General features: G+C 43.2%; 1 long non-coding RNA gene across 3 annotated transcripts; it reads right to left on the bottom strand.

Moving 5' to 3' along the window:
• Nucleotides 1-5,686: 5,686 nt before the first annotated feature.
• Nucleotides 5,687-12,882, bottom strand: LOC107195534. 3 transcript variants are annotated; one of them, XR_003045815.1, is made up of 5 exons: nucleotides 12,857-12,882; nucleotides 11,964-12,055; nucleotides 10,363-10,441; nucleotides 9,991-10,207; nucleotides 5,687-9,300 (listed from the first exon to the last, which is right to left on the bottom strand). It is a non-coding gene; the product is annotated as an uncharacterized LOC107195534 (long non-coding RNA). The 3 variants fall into 3 exon arrangements; XR_001516717.2 differs by lacking the exon at nucleotides 12,857-12,882 and adding an exon at nucleotides 12,700-12,827; XR_003045816.1 differs by lacking the exon at nucleotides 12,857-12,882 and adding an exon at nucleotides 12,700-12,827 and having other exon boundaries at nucleotides 5,687-7,713.
• Between the last annotated feature and the right edge of the window lie 10 nt (nucleotides 12,883-12,892).

The following is a 12,892-nucleotide window of genomic DNA, read 5'->3' as shown; positions in this document are numbered from 1 at the left end:
GTGGGTTCAAGCTCCCCAGCAGCCCATGAACATTACCCAAAAAAGCCAACCATGTTCTCCTGTGGGAACAACAGGGCACCTCACCTTCTTGGTACCACAAAGCAAACTTGCCTCCCAATGCCGCTGGCCGTTCACTCTGTTCCCACGTGCAACCTCCGTGTGGTGTCCTCCTCCCCCGAGCCGTGAGTATATGTGACTAACAAACTGGGGCCAGTTTCACCCGTCCAGTGTCGTGTGTCATGTGTCTGGCCATCTCCATAACCCCAGGTTGGGAATCTCTCCCTCACCAATGGGGTAAAGAGGAGGTGATTAAAGCACCCCTAAGTCCAGGCTGACCAGCTGCCTCCAAAAATCAGAGGCGTGGCTTGGCTTCTGCACAGTCACCGTCCAAAGCCCTGCCTCTTAGAGCCCACAAGGAACTGAGACCACCAACCCCGTTTATTCAAATGGGCCACCAGGGTGCACAGAGTACGGTTTCACTTTCCACTACTTGTGTATTTCTCAATCCACATTCTAATCCTGGGCAGTCATCCCTGAGTGTCTCCTGACTCAACTTCTCTGCTCAATTCTGAACAGATCCAGACATCACTACCTTCTTTCGCTTTTACTGTGATATTTCCAGTTCCAGAACGGTTACGAATCACGTTTCCAAAATAAACGATCTATGGAGTGTATTTCGCATTTCAAACATCCTTAGTTCTTCTTAATGAATTATCAAGGTCACACGAGTCTGAGCCTTCAGGACTCAGAGGAAGAAGTAGCCAATGCTGACTGGCCATTTTCACAAAATAATCGCCTGGATAAAGGCCTTATGCAAGCCTGTTGAGAACAGTGAGTGACAAGTTATATTTCATTTCCCTAAGCAAACAATAACTTCCTCAAAGGCAAAAGGCTCTTCTTGGTTTTGTGTCCCTTACATGCCTTTTCCAGCACAGTGGTACAGTGGGGAAGAGACTGAAAACTGCCCGCCTGGGTTCAAACTGTGGCTAGCCCACTAATTAGCTGTGCGTGGCCTCAGACAGCTTATCCAATCCTAAGAAACCTCAGTTAGACATCTGTGTCCAAGGGTGGTTTCGAGTCTTAAATTTTCTAGGTGTAAATGTATATAAATCACTTACTTAGCTCACTGCCTGTTACAGAGTAAGCACTCAATAAATGTTAACTATTATTATTATTAAAGTGTTAACCCTATGTCGAACTGTGCTAGCTATTACTGTTATGTGGATAGCGCCCAAGCATCCCTCCTAAGCTCAAGGCTTATATATTTAACCGCCTCGCGATATTCTACTTAAATAACTTAGAGGCAAATCAAACAGGTACAAAGGAGAAATCACTCTCTCTGCTCCCCCCGCCCCACTCACAGGGGTTCCTTCAGAGTGTCCGGGCTCAGTTAGCAGCACCTGCCATCGGCTCAGTTTCTCAAGCCAGAAATTCCAGGAACGGTCTCCCTTCTCCTTCCCCATTCCATCCCATGTCATTAATTCATCTAGCAAACATTTACTGAGCATCCTGGCACAGTGAAGTTGCTAGGGATAAGCAGGTGGACAAGACAGGTCGTTAGGTGTAGTGGGAAAGACGGGCATGCAACAACAGAAGAGAAGAGCTTGGGATAAAGGATGTAACCTAAACAAGCAGCACGCTGGGAAAGAAACGCTGGACTTACTTCCGATAGGGGTCAGGAATGGCCTCTCCAAGGAAGCGACATTTAAGCTAGATCCGAATGTCAAGCAGCAGCTGGCTGTGACGAGTTGGAGGAAGGGCCTTCCAGACACAGGGACAGCAAGTGCAGAGCACTGAAGTGGGAAAGAAATGCGTGTGTTCCAAGAACTGTCAGATGGCCGGTGTGACGGGGACATTTACAGCGCGGGCCCCGCCTTCTAAGTCCGTCCTGGGACGGACACAGGCTTACTTGTTTTCTTACTGCTTCGCAGACTGCGTGGTCCCATCTCAGTGAAACAACGACAAAATCCACACAGGTAAGAATAACGAAGCTGAGCTGTGAGCTGGCCCTCGCCAGTGACTGCAAACATTGAGTGGCATGGGACCAGGCCTTCCCAACAGGACCAGTAGCACGAGCCAGGTCCTGACACAAATGAGTATGGTGTGTGCTGAGATTATAAATAGGCTTGGCTGCCTCCCCAGACTGGGAAGAAGGTGGATGAAGGTTGAAGAGAGACCGAAAAAAAGGCTGAAATGTTTGGACCAGTTGCGAAGTCGAGAGGTAGCCATTCTTGGACTGACAGGGGACACGAGGAAAGCGGTGGCTTACACACAGCCTCAGACAGTCACGGGATGCTGGGCAGATGAAGAAACCCGTCCTGGGAAGGGAGATTACGTGGAAGTGGGCTCGGGTCACATGAGAGTGACTCAATAAGCATCTGGTCTACTGATTGGGTGGTGGCGATAGAAAGAAAAAGAAGAATCTGAGAATTTAAAAAAATTCCTTTAAGTGCAACAACGAGGACTGGGTAAGTAAATTGTGGCACACTCAAGTAATAGAATAACATGCAGCTGTTTAAAATAATGTCCCAAAAGGACGGCAAACGATGCTGAAAAATGTTCCAGGCAGAACGCAATCTGCACGACGCTTCTTCCTTAAGGAGAATGTGAGCCTTTAATTAGAGATCTTTTCTTTCTTCCTGCAAAGATAGTATTTATTAAAAACCTTTAACCCTGAATTTAAGGAGACAAAGAAGAACAGCTTCATTCCTCATTGGAATGTCATGGATAATGACAAATATAATCATTCAGAAATACCAGAAAAAGTCAATGGCGTTTCCTAAAATCTAGAAATCAAGCTTAAAAACAGTCTTCTGGGTTTTCCTCTTCATGATTTGTTTTGGGTACGTCAATTTAAAGAGTTGGCAAATGACTGGCTTTATATCTCTTGTTTGGGGCTGAATTCCCCCCACCACACCCCCAAATGCATATGTTGAAGTCTAAGTCCCATTACCACAGAATATGACTGTATTTGGAGATGTAGACTTTAATGAGGTAATTAACATGAGACCATACAGGGCAGGCCCTAATCCAATCCGACTCTTATCCTTACAAGAAGGAGAGATTAGGACACAGGTACAGAAAGTCCAGGAAGAAGATGGCTGTCTACAAGACAAGGAGAGACGCCCTAGAAGAAACCCACCCTGCCGACACCTTGATGTTGGACAGGAAGCCTCCAGAACCAGGAGAAAATGAATTTCTGTTATTTAAGCCAGCCCATCTGTGGTGCTTTGTTATGGCAGCCCAAACAAATACCACCTCTCTCCTACTTGTGACAAATATATTTTTAATACGAGATCTAACGTTTGAGATTAACAGTTCCTCAAATTCTTAAACAGAGATTTTTTTATATGATCCAGCTATGCCACTGCTAGGTCTATACCCAAAAGAACTGAAAGCAAGGACTCAGATAGATACCTGTACACAAATGTTCATAGCAGCATTATTGACAACAGCCAGAAGATGGAAATAACCCAAGTGTCCGTCAGCAGATAAATGGATAAACAAAATGTGGTCTAGTCATACGATGGAATATAATTTGGCTATAAAAAGGCATGAAGCACTGATAGATGCTACAACGTGAATGAACCTTGAAAACAAGAAGCCAGACACAAAAGGCCACATACCGTATGATTCCATTTATATGAAATGTCCAGAACGGGCAAACCCACAGCGATAAACAGATCGATGGTCGCCAGGGGCTGAGGGAGAAGGGCGAGGGGTGAGGTGTTAGTGTTTAATGGCTGCAGAGCTTCTCTTTGGGATGGTAAAAGAAGTTCTGCAGCTGGATGGCGGGGACGGTGACACGAGCCCGTGAACATGCTTAATGCCACTGAACAGTACGCTTAAAAATAGTTAGGATCAGAAATTTGTTACGTATATTTACCACAATTTTTTAAATTGCGAAAAATAAAAATTAATGCTTAGGCAACTGTGGGATTTTTATATTTTGCGGAAATTTCTAAATGTTATTTTAAAACATCTACTTTTTTGTAGCATGTAGACGTTCTTTTGGTCTGAGTCTTAGCTGGAGGCGTGGGTCAGCTCTATTCACATTGCTTCATGTCCTCCAGATGCGTACAAATGGTTCTCGTAAGAAAACATTCCAGGGCCAGCAAGCTAGAACATTTGCAAGGATTTGCATGGAAGGAGGAATGAGCCCGTGGTTGGTGAATATCGATCTTACCTTTGGCTTTCTTAGGGTGGAATTTGAGGCCCTGACCTTGCCTGAGGCACTGACTTTGCCATCCGTCTTCAGGAAAGAAATTTCTACTTTCATGGTGGAACAAATCTGCCTTCGACTTCAGATAAAGCACGAAAGGACAAAGTTCACAAGGGCACTTGCTGATCCCTCTGTCCAGCCAGTCACACAGGTCACACAGGTGGGCGCTGAATGAGCGCCGCGCCCAGTCACAAGGTGAGGTCTGCCTGCTGCGGTGCCTGGAATCAGCTTTGGCTCACTCAGGGGACATCCACATTTGCTCCCCTGTCAATCCAAGGAAGGTCACGAGGGAAAACCGTACGCAGTCAGACTGTGCCAATGGGTAATTAAGGGTGTCTTTGCAAGGTGGAGGCTTTTTTTTTTAATGTGGCACAGAGGCCTCGTCGAAAAGGGCTGGGACGGGTTGTCCTGGAAATGAAGGTGGCTCCCAAGAGAATGTAGGGAGGGCTGAAGCTGCTGTCTCACGGAGACAGATCCGAATGTCGACGAGAAGCAGAGAGGGGTCAGAAGAGAATGAGCAGAGTATTTCAGGAGAGGAAGGAATCCCTGTGGGAAGCTCACTTTAAATAAATCCAACCTATAAAAATCCGAATTTATAAAATAATAGGATGGGTGAGGGCGATTTTTGCTTTACGACAGGGTTCATGACAAGATAAGATTCCTTTCACTATATAAAGATGAAGTCCTTATCTGTCAAAGAGATGGGGGCATGTTCAGAGCCTGGGCTTCGCCTGACGAGCCTGAGACCTCTCTAGACCTCATCTTAGTTCCCTTATTTGCAAAGGAAGAGGACGAGGCTAAATATAATCTCTAAGGTACTTTTAAATTCAAAATGCTCCCTCCATTGTATAAAAGATCAATTTGTACTTGATATTAAGCTTATGTAAAGTGCTTAGCACATCACCTGGTGAGTGGGAAATGAATGTACTGTGTTAGTTAAAAATCAAAAGTCCGTACCATGGTCCCTGAGGCCCTACTCGATCGGCCCGACTGCCTCTCAGGACCTTAGCTGACCTCAGTCTCCTCCCTGTCCACTATGCTCCATGCATACTGACTCCTATCTGTTCCTGGAAAACGCCGAGCTCATTCCTACCTCAGGGCCTTTGCACTTGCTATTCTCATTTCTTGGGATCCTTTCCCCCTGGATTTTCAGAGAGATGGCGCCTTTCTGACATTCAGATCTCAGCACAAATATATTTCCTTAGAGAGGGCCTCTCCTGGGCTAAAAGATATGTAGGCAATTCAACACCCAAGCAAGTATGCTCTTTCTTTTAGGGTACACAGGGAACATTTCCAAAAACAGACTTGTACCAGACCGGGTATTTCCTGCAATACATTCCCAGTGATCAATAGGACACAGACCAGGTTCTCCAACCGCATTTTAATAAAATTAGAAATTAATTTTAAAGAGATAAAATTGTAAAATATTTGAAAGCCAAATAAAATATTGCTAAGTGACTCCTGGAAATATTCAGAACTGAAGAGAGAAAACACTGAAACATTTTGTCCCACAAAATTGGTGGGACACAGTGAAATCACTACTTGGAAGGGAAATTTATAGCTTTATAGACATTTATCAGGAAACGAGAAAGGTTAAAAAAGGTTAAAAAAGACATGAGCTAAGCATTCAACTCAAAACACTAGAAAAGAGGAATAGAACCAAATGAAAGAAACACGAAGGAAATTAATACTATTGGGGCAGAAATCAATGAAATACAGAACAACTGAAACAACTCACAAAACTAAAAGGTGGTTCTATGAAAGATTAATAAGATAGGAGTCTTGCCAGAGGTGAGTCTAAGAAAAAGGGAAAAACGTAAATAAACTGCAGAAAAATATATAACTACGGTCATGACATTTTTTTTTTATTAAATATTGACTATTACAATCATTTGCTAATAAATTTCCATGGTTTTCCTTGACTGCCTCTACTTATTATCTTTATTGTCTATTGTCTGTCTCTTGGAGGCAGATAAACACCAAGGACTAAATAACTGTTTGATGAATGCACGAACGAATGTCCTTAATAAGCTAGCGTGATGAGTTTGGATAAATTCTTCCCAATGCAGATGTGCTGGTTTGTCTTCGGCAGATTTGCCCAGGTACAAGGACAACTGCAAAGGAATCTTGCAGTAAAGGCCTGTGGTATCTCATCATACCAATGGCACAGCGTCACCACATCTTGGTTATTTCTGGAGCCACTCAAAGAAACTAAGAATTTCTCGCTCGGCGGGTATGCACACATCCCGGTAGGTCTTATCAGCTCAAATTGGGGTGTTGGCTGGGCTATAGTCCTCTGCAGGCTCTGGGAGGGACTCCATTTCTTGCCATTCCAGCCTCATTCCTTGGGTCATGGCCTCCACTAGTATTCTCCTCTGTGACCTGTGCTTCTGTCGCCACACGGCCTTCAGGGACTGATTGTTCGGCCCGTCCCTTCCATGTCTTAAGGACACTTGTGATTAAAATAGATCCACCTGAATAACCCAGGACAACCTCTCTATCTCAAGATCCTTAACTTAATCACACTTGCAAAGGCTCGTCTGCCATGTAAGGTGACATGTCCACGGGGTCCAGAGATTACAACATGGCTATCCTGTGCGGGGCGGTGGTTATTATTCTACCACAGTAATTAAGACGCTGCCTTAGAAAGTTACCAGATTTGACACTAACAGGACTTTATCTTTGGGTCTTATTTTCCCAAGTCTGTTGAGTAATCCTTCCAAATACTTAGGTATCTAATAGCTTCTAAGTAAATTTGAAAAACATTTGATTGCACTGCGCCCTAATGTCAGGGAACATGATGAAATGTATGGGGGTTCCAATAACTATCATCTCCGCAAGCAAGATTTCTCCCATTTCAAGGTGACCCCACCATCCTCGTTATCTTTAACCTTGGTACACACCAAGCAACAGAACCAGGAAAATAGTCCTACATAATAGTATACATTTTGGAATAGACAGATGATTTCACAGCATTTTCAGACTTTAAGAGCAAAGATTCTGGAATCAGACAGACATAGACTCAGATCCCAACTCAACCACTGAAATGATTTCACTAAGTCTCAGTTCTGTTTCTCAGTGTCTCCCTCACGGTTCATGTGAGATTGAATGAAATAAAGCCTATAAAGCCTTTAGCACGGTCTCCCTGTTACTATTATCGTACAGGTGATGTCATATTTGATACACCACCACCGATCTTCATTTTATATATAAAGAAACAGGCTCCTGAAAAGCAAATAACTCACCTAAGGATGCACACCTAGTAAATAACCTCACATCTACCCACACACAGCCTGGCACACACAGTACTCACTCTTCAGCACTGTTGTTTTCAGTAAAATCAGACACAGTCCCCACACGACCTCACGACTGCTCCATCACCTCTCGTATTCATGGCTTCTTTTCCCGATCCATCTTCTAGTTTCTGTTGCCTATCAAAGGATGTGGTCTTCAAGGTCTTTTTACATCTCAGAGATCAAATGTCAAATATCCTGAGATTTCAAGACACAATTACAAAAATAGGTCCAGTTCATCTGCAAGAATATCCTACTTCCCGTTTTTTCCACTTGAATAATCTGTCATTTACAGTATGTACTGAATGGAAGAAAACATTTGCAGATCATATATCTGATCAAAAAACTATCTAGACTACATAAAGAACTCTTACGACTTAAAATAAGAAGACAACCCACCTTAAAAATGGGCAAAGAAGCTGAACATTTCTCCAAAGATACACAAACGGCCAATAAACATGTGAAAAACTCAACATTGCTATGAAAATGCAAACCAACATATATACATTTGAGTGCAGACAGATTCTATTCCATATTAATTTCTTTCAGGACTACTAATGGGATATTAGCAACTATTGCTTTTTAGAGGGACATTGGAGCTGATAGATTTGAGACCCACTGACCTAGCAAATGGCACAGAGGATTATCTGTGATCAGCATATAGCCTCTTAGATAAGAGTCAGGTTTTTTTTTTCCTATGTTCCACAAAAGCTTCAACCTCCATGGGAAAAGAAATAGCAAAATTATAAAATGATTTAAAATGCCTCACTTTTGTTCCTCATTTAAGAGATGTGCTATTTCTGGAGGTGTCTATAATTATACGTTTGGACCACAGGTATCTGTCACTATGATATAAAATGACCTATTTCACAATGTCTGTGTACCAGAAAAGTGAACCTTACATCTTTAAATGTCTGAGCATTTAAACAGTTTTTCATTACAGATAATCCTGAACAAAGGATACCGCTTCATCTGCCTGGGCTTTTGTGGCTCAAGGCCACTGTGACAAACATCATTGTTACCATGCTATAATCAAATGACACCCTGTGGCACACAAGATTAGCTACTGCTGGCCTCTCAATTAAGTCATCCCAGACTGAAGAGCTTTTTGGAGTTCTTGGCTTTTTATAGGGCCTTCTTTCTTTTTTTGGGGGCGGGGGGGCAATTACTGCTGCTCTTAATATTGGTGGCCTCAGGAGGTGCCTCCCACCTCTAATTTGCTGCACTCATACAAACATTTGTTTTACCACCCACGTTACCGGTGACAGTACATTTTTCATCTCTTGGAACCTAGCCCCATAACCAAAATATTTTCAGTTCCAAGTTTCAGAAGCCTATCCGCTTATGGAAAAATGAACATTTATTATAAGGTTATAGGGGTATCTTATAGGTGAAGGTGAACCAAAGGGGCAGATCCAGAAGCAGAAACTCAGCAAAAAACCGAGAGGCCATTTTCTTAGGCGCTCTCGCCTCTGCGTCCCTTTGCCCATCTGAGTCATTCTTTCGCTTCTGCAGATTCCATTTATTGGCTTCTCCATGAATGTGACTCTGCCACAACCCGAGGTTACTCGATTCGGTTCCCAGTCACTTGTAGAGAACAAAGGGCTGCCTCTCTCCCAGTGCAACAGTGCCAGAGGAGAGACTGACTGATCCTGTTGGGGTCAGGTTCCTGCTGTTGTTCAACCGATAAGGTCAAGGTCACATAGTATAAAAATGGCTGCTGGGGCCATCTCTGTGAGGAAGGGCAATTTTCAGAGGAAGAACTTTGCAGTGAACTGGCTTATCCTGCAACAAAGGATACCAGATAAGCCAGACGGTTAGAGTTTTATCTAAAATAAAAATAAACTCTGTGTGAGGGCCTGAGGCTTTCCCCTATGAAGAAAGAACATGAGGTTTGGCCCCATTATTTCGTGATATGTACCTTGTTTTTTTTCTGAGGACTTGGTTGTCTATTCCATTTCTTTTTTTGATATGTAATTCACGTACTATAATATCTGCCTTTTAAAATGTACAGTTCAGCGACTGTTAGTACATTTGCAAGGATTCTGCAACTAAATTTCCAGAACATTTCCATGACCCCAAACGGACACCTTATATTCATTAGCAATCACTCTCCATTCTTAACTCTTCCAGCCCCTGGAAACCACTAATCTGCTTTCTGTTTCTATGGATTTGCCTCCTCCTGACATTTCCTATAAACAGAATTATACGACATGTTACCTTTCATGTCTGGTTTCTTTCACTCAGCATGTTTTCAAGATTCATTCGCATTGTAGCATTTATCAACGTTTCATCCCTTTTTTATGGGTAAATAATATACTATCACATGCATATACCATATTTGATTTATCCATTCACCAGTTGGCGGATATTTAGGTTATTTCCACTTTTTAGCTATTAGGAATAATGCTGCTATGAATATTCATGTACAAGTTTTTGCATGAACATATCTTTTGCATTCTCTTGGGTACATACCTGGGAGTGGAATTGCTAGGTCACATGGTAATTCTGTTTAACACTTTGAAGAATTGCCAAACCGTTTTCCAAAGTGGCTGCACCATTCGACTTTCCCACCAGCAGTGTGTGAGGCTTCCATTTTCTCCACAGCCTTGCCATCTTTTTGATTGTCCATCTGGATTATAGCCATGATAGTGGGATGAAGCGTCTCATTGTGATTTTGATTTGCATTTCCCTAGTGACGAATGATACTGAACATGTTTTCATGTCCTAATTAACCATTTGTATAACTTCTTTGTAGAAATGTCTATCCAAATCTTTTGCCCATTTTTAATTGAGTTGTCATTTTATCGATGAGTCATAAGAGTTTAGATATTTAAGATACCAAACCTTTATGAGATATGCGAGTTACGAATATTTTTCCCATTCCGTGGATTGTCTTTTTGCTTCCTTGATGGTGTCCTTTGAACTGCAAAAGTTTTAAATTTTGATGAAGTCAAATTTATCTATTTTTTCTTTTGTCGCCTGTGCTTTAGGTGTCAAATCTAAAAAACCACTGCCTAATCCAAGGTGACAAAGATTTATACCTACGTTTTCACCTGAGTCTTATAGTTTTAGCTCTTACATTTAGGTCTTTGATTTACTTTGAGTTAATTTTTATATATGGTGTGAGGTAGGGGGTCCAACTTCATCTCTTTATAATGTGGACAGTCAGTTGCTCCAGCATCAGTTGTTGAAAAGACTATTCTTTCCTTAAATTGTCTTGGTACGGTAATTTATTTTTTAAACTAAATCTTATAGCCCCAACTGTAATCATCAGTTATTTTCACTTTACATAAACAAATTATTCTGGTCAGTACATTGGATATATTCACTATCTTCACTATGGTGATATGGTTTCATGGGTGCGTATATATGTCAAAGTTATGAAACTGTACACTTTAAATATATGCAGTTTATTATGTCAATTATACCTCAAGAAATCTGTTTTTCAAAAGAGATAACCTAAGGGCAAGAGAGTAAATGCAATAGCTTCTTTTCCTAATCAATTTTCGGGATCAGCTTCTCTGGCTGGGCTTGAGGATATATCACTGACTAGTAATTTAGGAAAACTTGTCTTTTTACATTCCTCTGAACCGACTTTGTTTCAAAACACAAGCAAACCATTTAAATTCAATATTTGTGAGGACGGGACCAACTCATCACTATGGAATAAGAACGAGAGCTGGAAATGTGTTTTGACTCTTAAGGAAAAGCATTTTTAAATCCCCTTCCAGTGAGAAGTTAGAGACTGAGTTTTCCTTTTCTACATAAAATGTAAGCAACTACATGAAGCTCCATTTTAGCAGAGACTTCATCTGTCTGTTCACCCTCCTATCCCTAACAAGAATACAGCCAAGCACAAAACAGGCGAATAAGTGAATAAAATCCCGCTTAACCTGGCACCATCTTTTCCTCGGACCATTTTGGACTGAGGCAGGTGGCAGCTCTGTTCCTCCCTCTAATTCAACATTATTCCATCTCTAGAGTCAGATGCTGTGTGTTTTCTGCAAATTTCTTATTATTTAACTTTTATATTTGGAAAAACAGGGTAGTGTGACTTAGGAATCTAGGATCCAAGAAATGAATTAAAATATTGTGTCAAATATTATGCGTAGGATCCACAAACTAAAAGCAATCAGATGAAAGTGGTTAAGGAGATCATAGCATACCCTCTGGGAAAGACATTCCACGGATTTAAAATAATTATGAGTCTGCAGTAACATGCAGAACAAGTAGCGTGAATCAGGAAATGAAAAAGCACCATCACTATGATTACAAACTAAAATTTTATACACGATTAATTACCTGCTTGAATTTATATTCCACAAGGGTAAGATGTTTTGACTTGTTCTGATTACTGGACAGTGCCTGGCATGTGGAAGTTGATTATTAATAAATGCTGAATGAATGAATGAAACTAAATATAAAACATACCTATGGAAACATACCTGAAGGGAATGAACAAACGGTGGGAAAAAGTATGTTCAAGGAGTGGCAGTGGGGTTGTTTCCTCCATTCCCCCTCTAGTTGCCAATTTTCCCTAAAGTTGGATAAAACTCTCTCAGTTGAAGGGATGGCCACGGAGACCCCTCACTTGCCTCTGGCTGCTCCGTCCCCCGCCCTGCAACTAAGGAAGCATCTGAACTGCAGTAGAACGTGGCCTCGCTTCAACTCCAAGAGGTACGTTTTATAGGGTTTTATAGGGTGTGCGGGCTCCAGCCAGGGGCTCCTGGGGCACCTGGGGTGGAGGCTTCTCCCCTAGAGGCTGAGAGAGCAGTGCTGTCCCCCATGGCTGTCTCCTGCTTCCCAGTCTGAGAGCCTGAAACGTGGACGTCCAAAGGGATCGCTCTTTCTCCTAAAATGCCCTCGCGTCGCTCTCCCCAGGTCATTCCTAAATTCTTGAGTCCTGGGGAAGGAGCAACCCTCCCGAGGACTCGACTTAGGCCCTTAAGGGAGAAACTTATTCCCCAGGGCGAAGTCACTCTCTCTTCAAGGGCTCCACCTCCTCAGAGAGGGTTATTCATTCTCCCCAGCCACCCCGAGGGGGTCCCTCGTACTCTCTCCCCCCACCCCCGACCCTCCGCCCCGGCCCGGCCCCTCTGAGGGGGGGCGGGTCACTCGTCCTCCCTGGTCACTCCTTCCTGGTAGAGCCCGCCCCCCACTACCGGGTTCGCTTGTTCTCACCCGCCGTCTCGAGGGGGTCATTACTCCCTCGCCCGACTCCTGAGGAGGGGTCATTTGTCCCCAAGGGGAAGGTTGCCCCTCCCCCACGGGCCCCATCCCGCTGAGAGGTCCCCCCCGGGCGCCCCGTCTCCCCGCCGTCTGGGGGCGTCGCTCGTACCCGAGGGGACGGTCACGCCTTCCGCGGGCCCGCACC

This window comes from Pteropus alecto, unplaced genomic scaffold (genome assembly GCF_000325575.1).
Source record: "Pteropus alecto unplaced genomic scaffold, ASM32557v1 scaffold213, whole genome shotgun sequence".
NCBI classification, from domain to species: Eukaryota; Metazoa; Chordata; class Mammalia; order Chiroptera; family Pteropodidae; genus Pteropus; species Pteropus alecto.
The sequence above is the reverse complement of the archived record's forward strand: the minus strand, read 5'-3'. Positions and strand labels throughout refer to the sequence as shown.